The 17479-nt window shown below is 48.6% G+C and overlaps 1 protein-coding gene across 5 annotated transcripts in view; it reads left to right on the plus strand.

The window, feature by feature from the left end:
• The first annotated feature begins 12317 nt into the window (after nucleotides 1-12317).
• Nucleotides 12318-17479, plus strand: part of LOC139265269 (complement C1q and tumor necrosis factor-related protein 9) — a 119571-nt gene continuing 114409 nt past the window's right edge. For all 5 annotated transcript variants that reach the window (XM_070882215.1, XM_070882213.1, XM_070882218.1 and 2 more), the window contains exon 1: nucleotides 12318-12577. The gene's annotated coding sequence lies outside the window, so the exon portion shown is untranslated. The remainder of the gene's footprint in view (nucleotides 12578-17479) is intronic.

Raw genomic sequence — 17479 nt, forward strand, 5'->3', positions numbered from 1 at the left:
CCGGTGCCCTCGCCCGGCTCTTGAGGGGAAAGTCCCCGGGGCTGGACGGGCTGACCGTGGAGTTCCACAGGGCGTTCTGGGACGTCCTGGGGAGCGACTACGCGCGGGTCCTGGGGGAAAGTCTGGCGACCGGGGAGATGCCCCTCTCTTGGCGCAGGGCAGTCATCGTCCTGCTGCCTAAGAAGGGCGATCTCCGCCTCCTTAAGAACTGGCGCCCGGTCTCCCTCCTCAGCACGGACTACAAAATCTTCGCCAGGGCGATGTCTGCTCGCCTTGGTGCCGTGCTGGACCACATGATCCACCCCGACCAGTCCTACACAGTCCCGGGCCGGACAATCCACGATAACATCCATCTGGTCCGGGACCTCATCCATTGTTCCCAGGAGGCTGGTCTGTCGGTCGCCTTCCTATCCCTCGACCAAGAGAAGGCGTTCGACAGGGTGGATCACGACTATCTGCTCGGAACTCTGCGCGCTTTCGGGTTCGGGACGCATTTCGTCGCCCGGATCCGACTTTTGTACGCCGCCGCGGAGTGTCTGATTAAGGTTAACGGGTCCTTGAAGGCGCCCCTTCGCTTTAGGAGAGGGGTGCGCCAGGGATGCCCCATGTCCGGCCAGTTATATGCTGTTTGCGTGGAGCCTTTCCTGCGCCTCTTGCGGACGAGGTTGACGGGACTGGCTCTGCAAGGGCCGGGCGTGGAGGTCGTCCTCTCGGCTTACGCCGATGACGTGCTCCTCGCGGTAGAGGATCCCGCTGACCTGCGAGGATGCGTGAGTGCCAGGAGATTTACTCGGCCGCGTCCTCCGCCAGGATCAACTGGGAGAAATGTTCCGGATTCCTGGTGGGTCAGTGGCGGGTGGACTCCCTGCCGGAGGAGCTCAGGCCTTTTGCCTGGAGCACGACCCATCTCCTCTATCTGGGAGTCTACCTTAGCCCCGACGAGGGAGCCTGGCCGGCGAACTGGCAGGAGCTGGAGGCCAAGGTCGCCGCTCGCCTAGGGCGCTGGACAGGACTGCTCCGAGTGCTGTCCTACAGGGGTCGAGCGCTAGTCATAAACCAGCTGGTGGCCGCAATGTTGTGGTACCGGCTGGTCACTTTGACCCCTCCCCCTGCGTTTGTCGCCAAGATACAGAAGAAGCTGGTGGACTTCTTCTGGAACAACAGGAAGCACTGGGTCTCTGCCGCGGTCCTGAGTCTCCCGCTTGAGGAGGGCGGTCAGTCGTTGGTGTGCGTCAGCGCCCAGCTCGCGACTTTCCATCTTCAGACCCTGCAGAGATACCTTTACGTCGAGCCCCCTCCTAGGTGGTGTGCTCTGGCGAGGTATTTCTTCCGCCAGCAGCTCGATCTCAATTATGACACGCAGCTCCTGTTTGTGAACTTGGGGGGTGCCAGGACCGCCCTCCGGGAGCTGCCTGTCTTTTACAGGGAACTCATCAGGGTCTGGAACAAAGTCTCCACCAAGCGCAGCTCTCCGCCGGCTGGAGTGGCGGCCGTCCTGCAGGAACCGCTGCTCGGGAATCCGTACCTCCACGGCCGAAGCTTTATGTGGCGGTCGGAAGAGAGGGCTGTGGCTGGTGAGGTGACCAGGGTCAGGGACCTGCTCGATGGCGGAGGAGCGGGCTGGATGGCGCCAGACACGCTGGCGCGGCGCCTAAACTCTGCCAACGTCCGCCACGCGGCCGATGCCATCGAGTCGCTAAAAACAGCTCTGGGCCCTGACTCCGTTAGGTGCATCGAGGAGGCTCAAGCACGTGGGGAGATCCCGTCCGAACTGACCCCCGTCCGGACGGAATTCCTCATCGGCGCCAAACCCCGGAACCTCCCTCGGGGACCGGCGCCTCACAACTTGAGCCGCCTCGAGGAAATCCCCTCCGTGCCTTTCAGTTCCGCGCGGAGGGGTTTCCTGTACGGGCTGCTCCTGCACACCCTCAACTTTGCCATCCTCGCCGGCCGTCCGGACACGCCATGGCGTACCATCTTGCCGTCCGGAGGAGGCGGGGGTCCCCGATGGAGGGCACTCTACGCAGGGGTCCTCCCACTATTCATCGGGGACTTGGCCTGGAGGGTGGTGCACGGAGCAGTGCCGTGCAACAAATTTTTAAGCCGGTTCACGGACTCCCAGGCCGCCTGCAATTTCTGCGGTCTGGAGGAGTCCGTGTTCCATGTTTTTATGGAGTGCACAAGGTTGCGGCCCCTGTTCCACTATTTGAAGGGGCTGCTCCTGAAATTCTGGCTGCACTTCAGTCCCACTCTCCTGATCTTTGGGCACCCTGTGCGGAGGGGAGCGGGTAGGTCCGAAGGCCTCCTCGTAGGACTGCTCCTGGGCACGGCCAAGGGTGCCATCAGCCGGTCCAGGCAGCGGGCGGTCGAGGGGGTCGTTCAACCTGACTGCCTGCCTCTCTTCCGCTCTTACATCCGGTCCAGGGTGTCCTTGGAGATGGAGCACGCGGTGTCCACCGGTACGCTCGCGGCCTTCCGCGAGAGGTGGGCACCGGAGTGACTGGAGTGCATCATCACGCCCGGCAACCAAATTTTAATTTGATTTTACGTTTTAAAGTTTAATTTGTTTTCATTGCCGGTGCTTTTAGTGTCCCCCTCCCCTTTTATAGGGGGCACTGGGAAAATTTGATTTTAGCGCCCCAAAAAAAAAACCAAAAAAAATAATTTTTAAAAAAAGGGGCCTTGAAAATGTCTGCTGTGTCACCCAGGTCGGGCGGCATGGTCTTAATGTTTTATGTTTTGCAGGTAAACTCAAAAGAGTTTCATGCACAAGGACCCCCAGGTCCCTCTGCACCTCAGCATGTTGTAATTTCTCCCCATTCAAATAATATTCCCTTTTACTGTTTTTTTTTTCCCAAGGTAGATGACCTCACACTTTCCGACATTGTATTCCATCTGCCAAACCTTAGGCCATTTGCTTAACCTATCCAAATCTATTTGCAGCCTCCCTGTGTCCTCTACACAACCTGCTTTCCCACTAATTTTTGTGTCATCTGCAAATTTTGTTACACTACATTCTGTCCCCTCTTCCAGATCATCTATGTATATTGTAAACAGTTGTGGTCCCAGCACCGATCCCTGTGGCACACCACTAACCACCGATTTCCAACCCGAAAAGGACCCATTGATCCCTACTCTCTGCTTTCTGTTAGCCAGCCAATTCTCTATCCATGCTAATATATTTCCTCTGACTCCGCATACCTCTATCTTCTGCAGTAACCTTTTGTGTGGCATCTTATCAAATGCCTTTTGGAAATCTAAATACACCACATCCATCGGTACACCTCTATCCACAATGCTCGTTATATCCTCAAAGAATTCCAGTAAATTAGTTAAACATGATTTCCCTTTCATGAATCCATGCTGCATCTGCTTGATTGCACTATTCCTATCTAGATGTCGAGCTATTTCTTCCTTAATGATAGTTTCAAGCATTTCCCCCACTACAGATGTTAAACTAACCGGCCTATAGTTACCTGCCTTTTGTCTGCCCCCTTTTTTAAACAGAGGCGTTACATTAGCTGCTTTCCAATCCGCTGGTACCTCCCCAGAGTCCAGAGAATTTTAGTACATTATAACAAATGCATCTGCTATAACTTCTGCCATCTCTTTTAATACCCTGGGATGCATTTCATCAGGACCAGGGGACTTGTCTACCTTGAGTCCCATTAGCCAGTCCAGCACTACCTCCCTAGTGATAGTGATTATCTCAAGGTCCTCCCTTCACACATTCCCGTGACCAGCAATTTTTGGCATGGTTTTTGTGTCTTCCACTGTGAAGACCGAAGCAAAATAATTGTTTAAGGTCTCAGCCATTTCCACATTTCCCATTATTAAATCCCCCTTCTCATCTTCTAAGGGACCAACATTTACTTGAGTCACTCTCTTCCGTTTTATATATCGGTAAAAGCTTTTACTATCTGTTTTTATGTTTTGCGCAAGTTTACCTTCGTAATCTATCTTTCCTTTCTTTATTGCTTTTTTTAGTCATTCTTTGCTGTTGTTTAAAATTTTCCCAATCTTCTAGTTTCCCACTAACCTTGGCCACCTTATACGCATTGGTCTTTAATTTGATACTCTCCTTTATTTCCTTGGTTATCCACGGCTGGTTATCCCTTCTCTTACCGCCCTTCTTTTTCACTGGAATATATTTTTGTTGCGCACTATGAAAGAGCTCCTTAAAAGTCCTCCACTGTTCCTCAATTGTGCCACCGTTTAAGCTGTGTTTGCAGTCTACTTTAGCCAACTCCGCCCTCATCCCACTGTAGTCCTCTTTGTTTAAGCATAGTACAATCGTTTCTGATACAACTTACTCGCCCTCAATCTGTATTACAAATTCAATCATACTGCGATCACTCATTCCAAGAGGATCTTTTACTAGGAGATCGTTTATTTTTCCTGTCTCATTACACAGGACCAGATCTAAGATAGCTTGCTCCCTTGTAGGTTCTGTAACATACTGTTCTAAGAAACAATCCCGTATGCATTCTATGAATTCCTCCTCCAGGCTACCCCATGCGATTTGATTTGACGAATCGATATGTAGGTTAAAATCCCCCATGACTACTGCTGTTCCTTTTTCACATGCCTCCATTATTCCCTTGATTATTGCCCGCCCCACCGTGAAGCTATTATTTGGGGGCCTATAAACTACTCCCACCAGTGACTTTTTCCCCTTACTATCTCTAATCTCCACCCACAATGATTCAACATTTTGTTCATTCGAGCCAATATCGTCTCTCTCAATTGCCCTGATATCATCCTTTATTAACAGAGCTACCCCACCTCCTTTCCCTTCTTGTCTATCTTTCCGAATTGTCAGATACCCCTTTATGTTTAATTCCCAGTCTTGGCCACCCTGCAACCATGTTTCTGTAATGGCCACCAAATCATACCCATTTGTAATGATTTGTGCCGTCAACTCATTTACTTTATTTCGAATGCTGCGTGCGTTTAGGTAGAGTGTTTTAATCCTAGTTTTTAAACCATGATTTTTAGTTTTGACCCCTCCTGCAGCCCCTTTATATTCAGTGGCCCTTTTTGTTTTTTGCCTTCGGTTTCTCTGCCCTCCACTTTTACTCATCTCCTTTCTGTCTTTTGCTTTTGTCTCCTTTTTGTTTCCCTCTGTCTCCCTTTTGTTTCCCTCTGTCTCCCTGCATTGGTTCCCATCCCCCTGCCATATTAGTTTAACTCCTCCCCAACAGCACTAGCAAACATTCCCTCTAGGACATTGGTTCCGGTCCTGCCCAGGTGCAGACCGTCTGGTTTGTACTGGTCCCACCTCCCCCAGAACCGGTTCCAATGCCCCAGGAATTTGAATCCCTCCCTACTGCACCACTGCTCAAGCCACGTATTCATCTGCGCTATCCTGCGATTCCTACTCTGACTAGCACGTGGCACTGGTAGCAATCCCGAGATTACTACTTTTGAGGTCATACTTTTTAATTTAGCTCCTAGCTCCTTAAATTCGTCTTGTAGGACCTCATCCCTTTTTTTACCTATATCGTTGGTACCAATGTGCACCACGACAACTGGCTGTTCACCCTCCCTTTTCAGAATGTCCTGCACCCGCTCCGAGACATCCTTGACCCTTGCACCAGGGAGGCAACATACCATCCTCGAGTCTCGATTGCGGCCGCAGAAACACCTATCTATTCCCTTTACAATCGAATCCCCTATCACTATCGCTCTCCCACTCTTTTTCCTGCCCTCCTGTGCAGCAGAGCCAGCCACGGTGCCATAAACTTGGCTGCTGCTGCCCTCTCCTGATGAGTCATCCCCCTCAACAGCACTCAAAACTATGTATCTGTTTTGCAGGGGGATGCAACGGTCGAAGTGCGTCTTCGTGGCACCGGAGGTCGAATTCCTTGGGAGGAAAATCGCCGCTGATGGCATCAGACCTACTGACGTGAAAACCAAGGCCATCAAGAATGCACCCATGGCACAGAATGTGATGGAGCTGCATTCGTTCCTGGGTCTACTCAACTACTTTGGTAACTTCCTATCTGAATTGAGCACCTTACTAGAACCACTGCACATGCTACTGAGAAAAGGCGACAACTGGGTGTGGAGCGCATCACAAGACAGAGCTTTCGAGAAAGCCACCAATCTGCTTTGCTTGAATAAGCTGATGGTACATTATGACCCATGTAAATGTTTAGTTTTGGCCTGTGACGCATCGTCATATGGAATTGGTTGCGTACTCCAACAAGCCAATGAGTCGGGGAAACTTCAGCCTATCGCGTATGTATCCAAAAGTTTATCTAAAGCAGAGCCTACAGCATGGTAGAAAAAGAAGCTTTAGTGTGTGTGTGTGTGGTGTTAAAAAGATGCATCAATACCTGTTCGGTCTGAGGTTTAAATTAGAGACTGATCACAACCCGCTCATTTCATTGTTTTCCGAGAGCAAAGGTATCAATACCAACGCTTCATCCCACATCCAAAGGTGGGCACTGACATTATCTGCCTATGATTATGTCATTCGCCACAGACCTGGCACAGAGAATTGTGCCGATGCTTTGAGCTGGTTGCCGTTGCCCACACCGGAGGTGGAAACGTCACAACCCGCAGATCTAATGTTAATCATGGATGCTTTTGAGAGTGAAGGAACCCCTGTCATGGCTCAACAAGTTAAGACCTGGACCAGCCAGGACGTGATTTTATCGGTGGTAAAGGGTTGCATCCTCAAAGGGGATTAGTCTGCCATACCTAAGCAAATGTGCGAGGAGGCCAAACCGTACATTCGTCGCAAGGACGAAATGTCTATTCAAGCAGATTGCATATTGTGGGGCAATCGCGTTGTTCTGCCCAAGAAAGGGAGAGAGAAGTTCGTGCGTGAGTTACATAGCACACATCCTGGTATCGTGATAATGAAAGCCATCGCCAGGTCCCATGTATGGTGGCCAGGAATTGATTCTGAGCTGGAAGCATGTGTGCATCAGTGCACACTTGCATACAGCTCAGCAAAGCACCAGCGGAATCGCCGCTGAGTCTGTGGTCGTGGCCATCCAAACCTTGGTCCAGGATCTATGTAGATTTTGCAGGTCCCTTCCTGGGCAAGATGTTTTTAATGGTGGTGGATGCTTATTCGAAGTGGATAGAATGCATAATCATGTCATCCAGCACATCCACGGCAACCATAGAGAATCTCAATGTCATGTTTGCGACACATGGTCTGCCTGACATAGTGGTGAGCGACAATGGGTCGTGCTTCAGCTGTCAGGAGTTTCAGGAGTTTGTGAAACTTAATGGCATAAAACATGTAAGGTCAGCACCGTTCAAACCTGCGTCCAATGGGCAAACTGAACGTGCAGTACAAATTATCAAGCAAAGCATGAGGAGAGTAACTGAAGGGTCACTGCAGACCCACTTGTCCTGCATACTGCTGAGTTACAGGACAAGACCCCACACACTCATAGGGGTCTCGCCTGCTGAACTCATGATGAAAAGAGGTCTTAAGACCAAACAATCTCTGGTACACCCGGATTTAAATAATCATGTTGAATACAGAAGACAAAGTCAACAAGGGTACCACGATCGCGCAACTGTCACGCGAGATTTCTGTTAATGATCCTATGTATGTGTTGAACCATGGTCAGGGTCCCAAAAAGATCGCTAGTACGGTCATGGCCAAGGAGGGCAACAGAGTATTCGTCATTAAGCTCAAGAATGGGCAAACTTGCAGGAAACACATGGATCAGGCAAAGCTGAGGCATACAGACGAGTCAGAACAGTCGGACGAAGAAACCATCGATGACCAACCAACCTACCAGCAGTCTTCAGAGGACTCAAGAGTCATCAGCGAACCCGGAATTACTACAGCCCTGTAGACCATGAGCTTGGTGGCAGTTTCAATAAAAATGGACTTGCAATTCCTGACATGGCCACTGCCACCCCCAACAAGTCAGTCATCCAGCCATCAGCCACAACAGACCCCGCACACACACTCAAGACTGGAATCGAACCGAAACGGTCAACCCGGGAGCGCAAAGTACCGGACCGTCTCAACCTGTGAAAGACTGTGATAAGATCTCAGAGGGGGGTATTGTCATGTATGTACATTCTATTTGTAGCCACCAGATGGCGTCATTGTTGGAGGCCACTGAGTAGCTCGCACATAGAAACATAGAAACGTAGAAAATAGGTGCAGGAGTAGGCCATTTGGCCCTTCGAGCCTGCACCACCATTCAATATGATCATGGCTGATCATGCAACTTCAGTACCCCATTCCTGCTTTCTCTCCATATCCCTTGATCCCGTTAGCTGTAAGGGTTACATCTAACTCGCTTTTGAATATATCTAATGAACTGGCCTAAACAACTTTCTGTGGTAGAGAATTCCACAGGTTCACAATTCTCTGAGTAAAGAAGTTTCTCCTCATCTCGGTCCTAAATGGCTTACCCTTTATCTTTAGACTGTGACCCCTGATTCTGGATTTCCCCAACATCGGGAACATTCTTCCTGCATCTAATCTGTCCAATCCCGTGAGAATTTTATATGTTTCTATGAGATCCCCTCTCATTCTTCTAAATTCCAGTGAATATAAGCCTAGTCAATCCAGTCTTTCTTCATGTGTCAATCCTGCAATCCCGGGAATCAGTCTGGTGAACCTTCGCTGCACTCCCTCAATAGCAAGAATGTCCTTCCTCAGATTAGGAGACCAAAACTGTACACAATACTCAAGGTGTGGCCTCACCAAGGCCCTGTACAACTGCATTAAGACCTCCCTGCTCCTATACGCAAATCCTCTCGCTATGAAGGCCAACATGCCATTTGTCTTCTTCACCGCCTGCTGTACCTGCATGCCAACTTTCAATGACTGATGTACCATGATGCTAAGGTCTCGTTGCACCTCCCCTTTTCCTAATCTGTCACCATTCAAATATTCTGCCTTCCTGTTTCTGCCACCAAAGTGGATAACCTCACATTTAGCTACATTATACTGCATCTGCCATGCATTTGCCCACTCACCTAACCTGTCCAAGTCACCCTGCAGCCTCTTAGCATCCTCCTCACAGCTCACACTGCCATCCAGCTTAGTGTCATCTGCAAACTTGGAGATATTACATTCAATTCCTTCATCTAAATCATTAATGTATATCGTAAATAGCTGGGGTCCCAGCACTGAACCTTGCGGTCATCATCATCATCATAGGCAGTCCCTCGGAATCGAGGAAGACTTGCTTCCACTCTTAGCAGGAGTTCTTAGGTGGCTGTACAATCCAATATGAGAACCACAGTCTCTGTCACAGGTCGGACAGATAGTTGTTGAGGGAAAGGGTGGGCAGGGAGCCTGGTTTGCCGCACGCTTCTTCCGCTGCCTGCGCTTGATTTCTGCATACTCTCAGCGACGATACTTAAGGAGCTCAGCGCACTCCCGAGTGCACTTCCTCCACTTAGGACGGTCTATGGCCAGGGACTCCCAGGTGTCAGTGGGGATGTCGCACTATATCAGGGAGGCTTTGAGGGTGTCCTTGTAAAGTTTCCTCTGCCTGCCTTTGGCTCGTTTGCCGTGGACGAGTTCCGAGTAGAGCGCTTGGGAGTCTCGTGTATGGCATGCGAACTATGTGGCCTGCCCAGTGGAGCTGATCAAGTGTGGTCAGTGCTTCAATGCTGGGGATGTTGGCCTGGACGAGGACGCTAATGTTTGTGTGTCTGTCCTCCCAGGGGATTTGAAGGATCTTGAGGAGACATCGCTGGTGGTATTTCTCCAGCGACTTGAGGTGTCTACTGTACATGGTCCACGTCTCTGAGCCATACAGGAGGGCGGGTATTACTACGGCCTTGTAGACCATGAGCTTGGTGACAGTTTTGAGGGACTTATCTTCAAACACTCTTTTCCTCAGGCAGCCGAAGGCTGCACTGGTGCACTGGAGGCGGTGTTGGATCTCATCATCAATGCCTGCTCTTATTGATAGGAGGCTCCCGAGATAGGGGAAGTGGTCCACGTTGTCCAGGGCCACGCCGTGGATCTTGATGTTTGGGGGGGCAGTGCTGTGCAGCGAGGACAGGCTGGTGGAGGACCTTTGTCTTACTATTGTTTAGCGTAAGGCATATGAAAGCATAAATACGTCGACTATGTCCTAGAGTTCAACCTTTGTGTGTGCACAGACGCAGGCGTCGTCCACGTACTGTAGCTTGACGACAGAGGTTGAAGTGGTCTTGGATCTGGCCTGCAGACGGCAAAGGTTGAACAGCTTCCCACTGGTTCTGTAGTTTAGCTCCACTCCAGCGGGGAGCTTATCAATTGTGAGGTGGAGCATGGCAGCGAGGAAGATTGAGAAGAGGGTACCCCACTAATCACTGCCTGCCATTCTGAAAAGGACCCGTTTATTCCTACTCTTTGCTTCCTGTCTGCCAACCAGTTCTCTATCCACGTCAATACATTACCCCCAATACCATGTGCTTTAATTTTGCACACTAATCTCTTGTGTGGGACCTTGTCAAAAGCTTTCTGAATTCCAAATACACCACATCAACAGGTTCTCCCTTGTCCACTGTACTAGTTACATCCTCAAAAAATTCCAAAAGATTTGTCAAGCATGATTTCCCTTTCATAAATCCATGCTGACTTGGACCAATCCTGTCACTGCTTTCCAAATGTGCTGTAATTACATTTTTAATAATTGTTTCCAATACTTTTCCCACTACCGATGACAGGCTAACCGGTCGATAATTCCTTGTTTTCTCTCTCCCTCTTTTAAAAAGTGGGGTTACATTAACCCCATGGTGCTGCTCAGGTATAAAAGGCCAGCCATTTTGAGAGTCAGGCACTTTGGGCCTAAATAAAGCAGAGCCAAGGTTATACCTTGCTTAGTTAAACAGTACTCAGTTTGAACCTTTGTTGCATAGATAACACAATATGCACATCAAATATAGTGCAATATAATACCTACAGGACAAGCTGAGTGCCCCAAGTGCACAGCGCACAATTCACGGGTGATTGTTGCGGCAAGGAAATCCTTAGTGAGTCTGGCTTGGACTTTCTTTAAATTATTTCTTCTTCCTATGTTAGAGTTGGTCAAGTAGCAACATCTGACTGCGAGCTGTCAGTCAGGCGCAGAGTGTGACCACCCCAACCTCTGTCGTCGAGCTATAGTACGCGGACGACGACTGCATCTGCGCACATACAGAGGCTGAACTCCAGGACATAGTCGACATCTTCACTGAGGCGTACGAAAGCACGGGCCTTGCATTAAACATCCGTAAGACAAAGGTTCTCCACCAGCATGTCGTCGCCAAGTCATCAAGATCTATGGCGCGGCCCTGGACAACGTGGACCATTTCCCATACCTCGGGAGCCTCTTATCAACAAGAGCAGACATTGACGATGAAATACAACACCGCCTCAAATGCGCCAGTGCAGCCTTCGGCAACCTGAGGAAAAGATTGTTTGAAGCCCAGGCCCTCAAACCTGCCACCAAGCTCATGGTCTACAGAGCTGTAGTAATACCCGCCCTCCTGTATGGCTCAGAGACATGGGCCATGTACAGTAGACACCTCAAGCCGCTGCAGAAATACCACCAACGATGTCTCTGTAAGATCCAACAAATCCCCTGGGAGGACAGAAGCACCAACATTAGCGTCCTCGACCAAGCCGACATCCCCAGCATTGAAGCACTGACCACACTTGATCAGCTCCGCTGGGCAGGCCACATTGTTCGCATGCCTGACACAAGATTCCCAAAGTAAGCGCTCTGTTCGGAACTCCTTCATGGCAAGCGAGCCAACGGGCAGAGGAAGTGTTACAAGGGCAACCTCAAAGCCTTCCTGATAAAGTGCAACATCCCCACCGACACCTGAAGGTCCCTGGCCAAAGACTGCCCCAAGTAGAGGGAGTGCATCCGGCAGGGCGCTGAACACCTCCAGTCCCATCGCTGAGAGCATGCAGAAATCAAGCGCAGGCAGCAGAAAGAGTGTGCGGCAAACCAGGCCCACCCTCCCTTTCCCTCAACGACTGTCTGTCCCACCTGTGACAGGGACTGTGGTTCTCGTATTGGACTGTACAGCCACCTAAGGACTCATTTTAAGAGAGAAAGCAAATCTCCCTCGATTCCGAGGGACTGCCTATGATGATGATGATGAGTAGTCGCTTTATCTCTCTGTGTTTGTCAGTGTATCGGAACGTCCGGTCTCCCTAGTGTCTATCTGCCTGCTGAATGGAAACCCACAGCTATTATATTATATATAAACCGAGCAAATAGCGGAGGGGTCAGCCACCTCGCCTGCCTGCCAGCGAGCACGCACCTGAACTATGGTCACGGGCAGCGGTGGCGCTTGCGCGCGATTATTTTCTGGCCGTTTAAATTAACGGTCGATCAGGATGATTCGCGCCGGGCAAGTCTCCCCGCATCAGGAATGTGATGCCGGAGGGGGAGGCGGGAAAAAGGAATAGTCACTGGCAGAGAATGTGAAAGAAAGCACAAAGGGCGTACGGTGCCAACCGCCAGCATTTGACAATACTGCCTGACAACCACCGGCATTTCCTCTGGTTCCTCTCCGCCTCCCACGCTGTGCTTGTAGATATGCGTGGTGTTGGACACTTGTGCCCTGTGAGGAGTTTATGTACAGCAGACTGGTAAGTTGATTTTTTAAAAATCCTGTGAGGGTTAATGTGGATTCTTCTGCCTTCGCCATCACAAAAGGGGAAGGAAGTACCTTTGACTCTAGTGGGTGACCTTTGACCCTGGTGGGTCACATATTACACTTGATGAGGCTCTGGAAGGCAATTTTCAACATTCACTCCTAGTGGCCCAACAGTACAATTAATGACATTACATCATGTTGGAAACAAAAATCGCCTGTAATAGCTTAAGTCATAGTTGGCAACCCTAGTATTGGGTGGGGGGTGAGTAAAAACATAAAAAATAGGAGCAGGACTAGGCCACACAGCCTCACCATTCAATAAGATCATGGCTGACCTTTGACCTCAACACCACTTTCTCGCCCGATCCCCTTATCCCTCGATTCTTCTAGTGTCCAAAAATCTATCTATCGCAGCCTTGAATATATTCAAAGACAAAGCATCCACAGCCCTTTGGGGTAGAGAATTCCAAAGATACACAACCCTCTGAGTGAAGAAATTCCTCCTCATGAGTTTTAAAAGACCGGCCCCTTATCCTGAGACCACGCCCCCTAGTTCTAGACTCTCCAGCCAGGGGAAACAACCTTTTGGCATCTACCCGGTCAATCCCCCTCAGAATCTTATGTTTCAATGAGATCATTTCTCATTCTTCTAAACTCCAGAGAGTAGAGCCTCAATCTCTCCTCATAGGACAACCTTCTCATCCCAGGAATCAATCTAGTGAACCTTTGTTACACCACCTCTAAGGCAAGTATGTCCTTCGTCAGATAAGGAGACCAAAACTGTGCACCGTACTCCAGGTGTGGTCTCACCAAATTGTAGCAAGACTTCCTTACTCTTGTACTCCATCCCCCTTGCAATAAAGATTAATATGCCATTTGCCTTCCTAATTGCTTGCTATACCTGTATGCTAACTCTGTGTTTCCTGTACGAGGACACCTAACTCTCTCCGAACACCATTTAGTAGTTTCTCACCATTTAAAAAATAGTCTGTTTTTCTATTCTTCCTATCAAAGTGAATAACCCCACATTTCCCCACATTATACTCCACCTGCCACCTTATTGCCCACTCACTTAATCTGCCTATATTCATTTGCAGGCTCTTTGTGTCCTCCTCTCAGCCTACTTTTCCTAGCTTTGTATCGTCAGCAAACTTGGATACATTACGCTCAGTCCCTTCATCTAAGCCATTAATATAAATTGTAAATAGCTGAAGCCCAAGCACTGATCCTTGCGGCAGCCTGCCAACCTGAAAATGATTCGTTTATCCCTACTTTCTGGGGTCGAAACTGACGTCAGTGGACGGACAAATGGCACAACTGACCTCCCGCCGAGATGCCAGATTTGTGCGGGCGGGAGTCGGCTCCACAATGGGGTGGACCGCTGAAAGGAGGCTGGTCTGTCCCCACCAGTAAGAAACATAGAAATTTACAGCGCAGAAGGAGGCCATTTCGGCCCATCGTGTCCGCGCCGGCCGACAAAGAGCCGCACGGCCCTTGGTCAGCAGCCCTAAAGGTGACATATAAACCTATGAGCAATGACGGAAAGGCACAGAGCACCCAGTCCAACCAGTCCGCCTCACACAACTGCGACACCCCTTATACTGAAAACATCTACACTCCACCCCAACCGGAGCCATGTGATCTCCTGGGAAAGGCAAAAATCAGATTAAAAACCCAGGCAAATTTAGGGAGAAAGAATCTGGGAAAATTCCTCTCCGACCCATCCAGGCGATCGAAACTAGTCCAGGAGATCACCCTGGCCGTATTCTATTCCCTGCAGTACTTACCATTATATCTGCACCGTCCAACAAAAGCTCATCTAGTCTAATCCCAATTACCAGCTCTAGGTCCATAATCCTGCAGGTTACTGCACTTTAAGTGCCCATCCAATCATCTCCTAAAAGTGGTGAGGGTTTCTGCATCCACACTCTTCCAGGCAGCGAGTTCCAGATCCCCACAACCCTCTGGTAAAGAAGCCCCCCCTCAAATCCCCTCTAAACCTTCCACCAACCACCTTAAAACTATGCGCCCTCGTAATAGGCCCCTCCACCAATGGAAATAGACCTTTACTATCCACTATATCCAGGCCCTTCAATATTTTGTATACCTCGGTGAGATCTCCTCTTAACCTTCTCTGTTCCAATGAAAACAAACCCAGCCTATCCAATCTGTCCTCATAACTAAGATTCTCCATTCCAGGCAGCATCCTAGTAAATCTCCTCTGCACCCTCCCTAGTACAATCACATCCTTCCTATAATAGGTGACCAGAACTGCACGCAGTGCTCCAGCTGTGATCTAACCAAAGTATTATACAATTTAAGCATAACCTCTTATATTCTCATAACCTCATAAGCTCTTATATTCTATGCCTCGGCCAATAAAGGCAAGCATTCCGTATGCCTTCTTAACCACCTTATCCACTTGGCCTGCTACTTTCAGGGATCTGTGGACAAGCACTCCTAGGTCCCTTTGTTCATCTACACTATTAAGTGGCCGAATGCTTAATGTGTATACCCTTTCTTTATTAGCCCTCCCAAAGTGCATCACCTCACAATTCTCTGAATTAAATTCCATTTGCCACTGCTCTGACCAGTAGATTCATATCCTCCTGCAGCCCATGACATTCCTCTTCATTATCAACCACACAGCCAATTTTGGTGTCGTCTGCAAACTTCTTAATTATACGCCCTATATTCAAATCTAAATCGTTGATATATACCACAAAAAGCAAGGGGCCCAGTACTGAGCCCTGTGGAACCCCACTGGAAACATCCTTCCAGTCACAAAAACATTCATCAATCATTACCCTTTGCTTCCTACTTCCAAGACAGTTTTGGATCCAACTTGCCACTTTGCCCTGTATCCCATGGGCTTTAACCTTCATGACCAGTCTACCTTGTGGGACCTTATCAAAAGCCTTGCTAAAGTCCATATACTACATCGCACACACTACCCTCATCGACCCTCTTAGTTACCTCCTCAAAAAATTCAATCAGGTTAGTCAAACACGATCTTCCTTTAACACATCCGTGCTGACTGTCCCTAATTAATCCTTGCCTTTCCAAATGCAAATTTATCCTGTCTTTCAGACAGGATTTTTCCCAATAATTTTCCCACCACTGAGGTTAGGTTGACAGGCCTGTAATTACTCGGCCTATCCCTTTCTCCCTTCTTAAACAAGGGTATTACATTAGCAGTCCTCCAATTCTCCGGCACCATGCCCAGATCCAAAGAGGACTGGAAAATGATGGTCAAGGCCTCTGTTATTTCCTCCTTTACTTCGCTCAAGAGCCTGGGATGCATTTCATCCAGGCCTGGGGACTTATCTACTTTCAAAGCTGCTAAACCCCTTAATACTTCCTCTCTCACTATATTTATTTCATCCAGAATATCACACTCCTCCTCGATAGCAATATCTGCATTACCCCTTTCCTTTGTGAAAACAGATGCAAAGTATTCATTAAGAACCCTCCCAACATCTTCTGCCTCCACACAAAGATTACCCCCATGGTCTCTAATAGACCCTACCCTTTCTTTAGTTACCCTCTTACTCTTAATATATTTATAGAACATCTTAGGGTTTTCCTTAATTTTACTGGCCAAGAATTTCTCGTGCTCTCTCTTAGCATTCCTCATATCCTTTTTAATTTTGCCTCTTAACTTTCTATATTTCTCTAAAGATTCTAAAGTATTTAGCCGTTGGTATATGATGTAACCGTCCCTTTTTTTCTTAATCCTCCCCTGTAAGTCCCTAGACATCCAGGGGGCTCTAGAATTATTTTTCCCAGCTTTTTTCTTTAAGGGCACATGTTTGGTCTGAGCCGTCGGAATCTCCTCCTTGAATGCCTCCCACTGTTCCGACACTGATTTACCCACAAGTAGCTGTTTCCAGTCCACTATGGCCAAATCACTCCTTAACTTAGCAAAATTAGCTTTTCTCCAATTCGGAACTTTTATTCCAGGCCTATTCTTGTCCTTATCCATAACCAACTTGAATCTGACTGAATTATGGTCACTGGCGCCCAAGTGCTCTCCCACTAATACCCCTTCAACCTGCCCAGCTTCATTCCCCAAAACTAAATCCAAGACCACCCCCTCTCGTTTGGGCTTGCTACATACTGACTAAAAAAGTTCTCTTGAATGCATTTCAAGAATTCCGCATTCTCTATACCCTTCACACTAAATTTGTCCCAATCAATATTTGGATAGTTAAAATCCCCTACTATTACTACCCTATGGGTTTTTAGACTTCACAGCAATTTGCCTACATATTTGTTCCTCTATCTCCCACCCACTGTTTGGGGATCTATAATACACGCCCAGCAGTGTGATCGCCCCTTTTTTTATTTTTCAATTCGACCCATATGGCCTCATTTGATGATCCCTCTAACATATCATCTCTCGTCACCACTGTAATAGTTTCTTTAATCAGTACCGCAACCCCCCCCCCCCCGCCCTTTTTAACCCCCTCTCTATCGTGTCTCAAAATCCTGTAGCCAGGAATATTGATCTGCCATGTTTCTGTAATGGCTGTAATGTCATACTCCCAAGTGTCTACCTGTACTCTTAGCTCATCCGCCTTATTCGTTATACTCCTAGCATTAAAGTATATACCATTCAGCACAGGAAGACCTCCTTGCTTACCAAATGTTTCCTCTGTCTTACAGATTCGCTTTCTAGATTCTTGCTATCCAATTTCTGCTTTACTTCCTTCCCTTTTGAATTCGTTCTCAGGTTCCTATCTCCCTGCCAAGCTAGTTTAAACTCTCCCCAACAGCACTAGCAAAACTCCCCGCGAGGATATTGGTCCCGGCGCTGTTGAGGCGCAACCCGTCCGGTTTGTACAGGTCCCATCTCCCCCAGAAGCGGTCGCAATGCCTCAAGAATTTAAAG

This window comes from Pristiophorus japonicus, chromosome 6 (assembly GCF_044704955.1).
Source record: "Pristiophorus japonicus isolate sPriJap1 chromosome 6, sPriJap1.hap1, whole genome shotgun sequence".
NCBI classification, from domain to species: Eukaryota; Metazoa; Chordata; class Chondrichthyes; family Pristiophoridae; genus Pristiophorus; species Pristiophorus japonicus.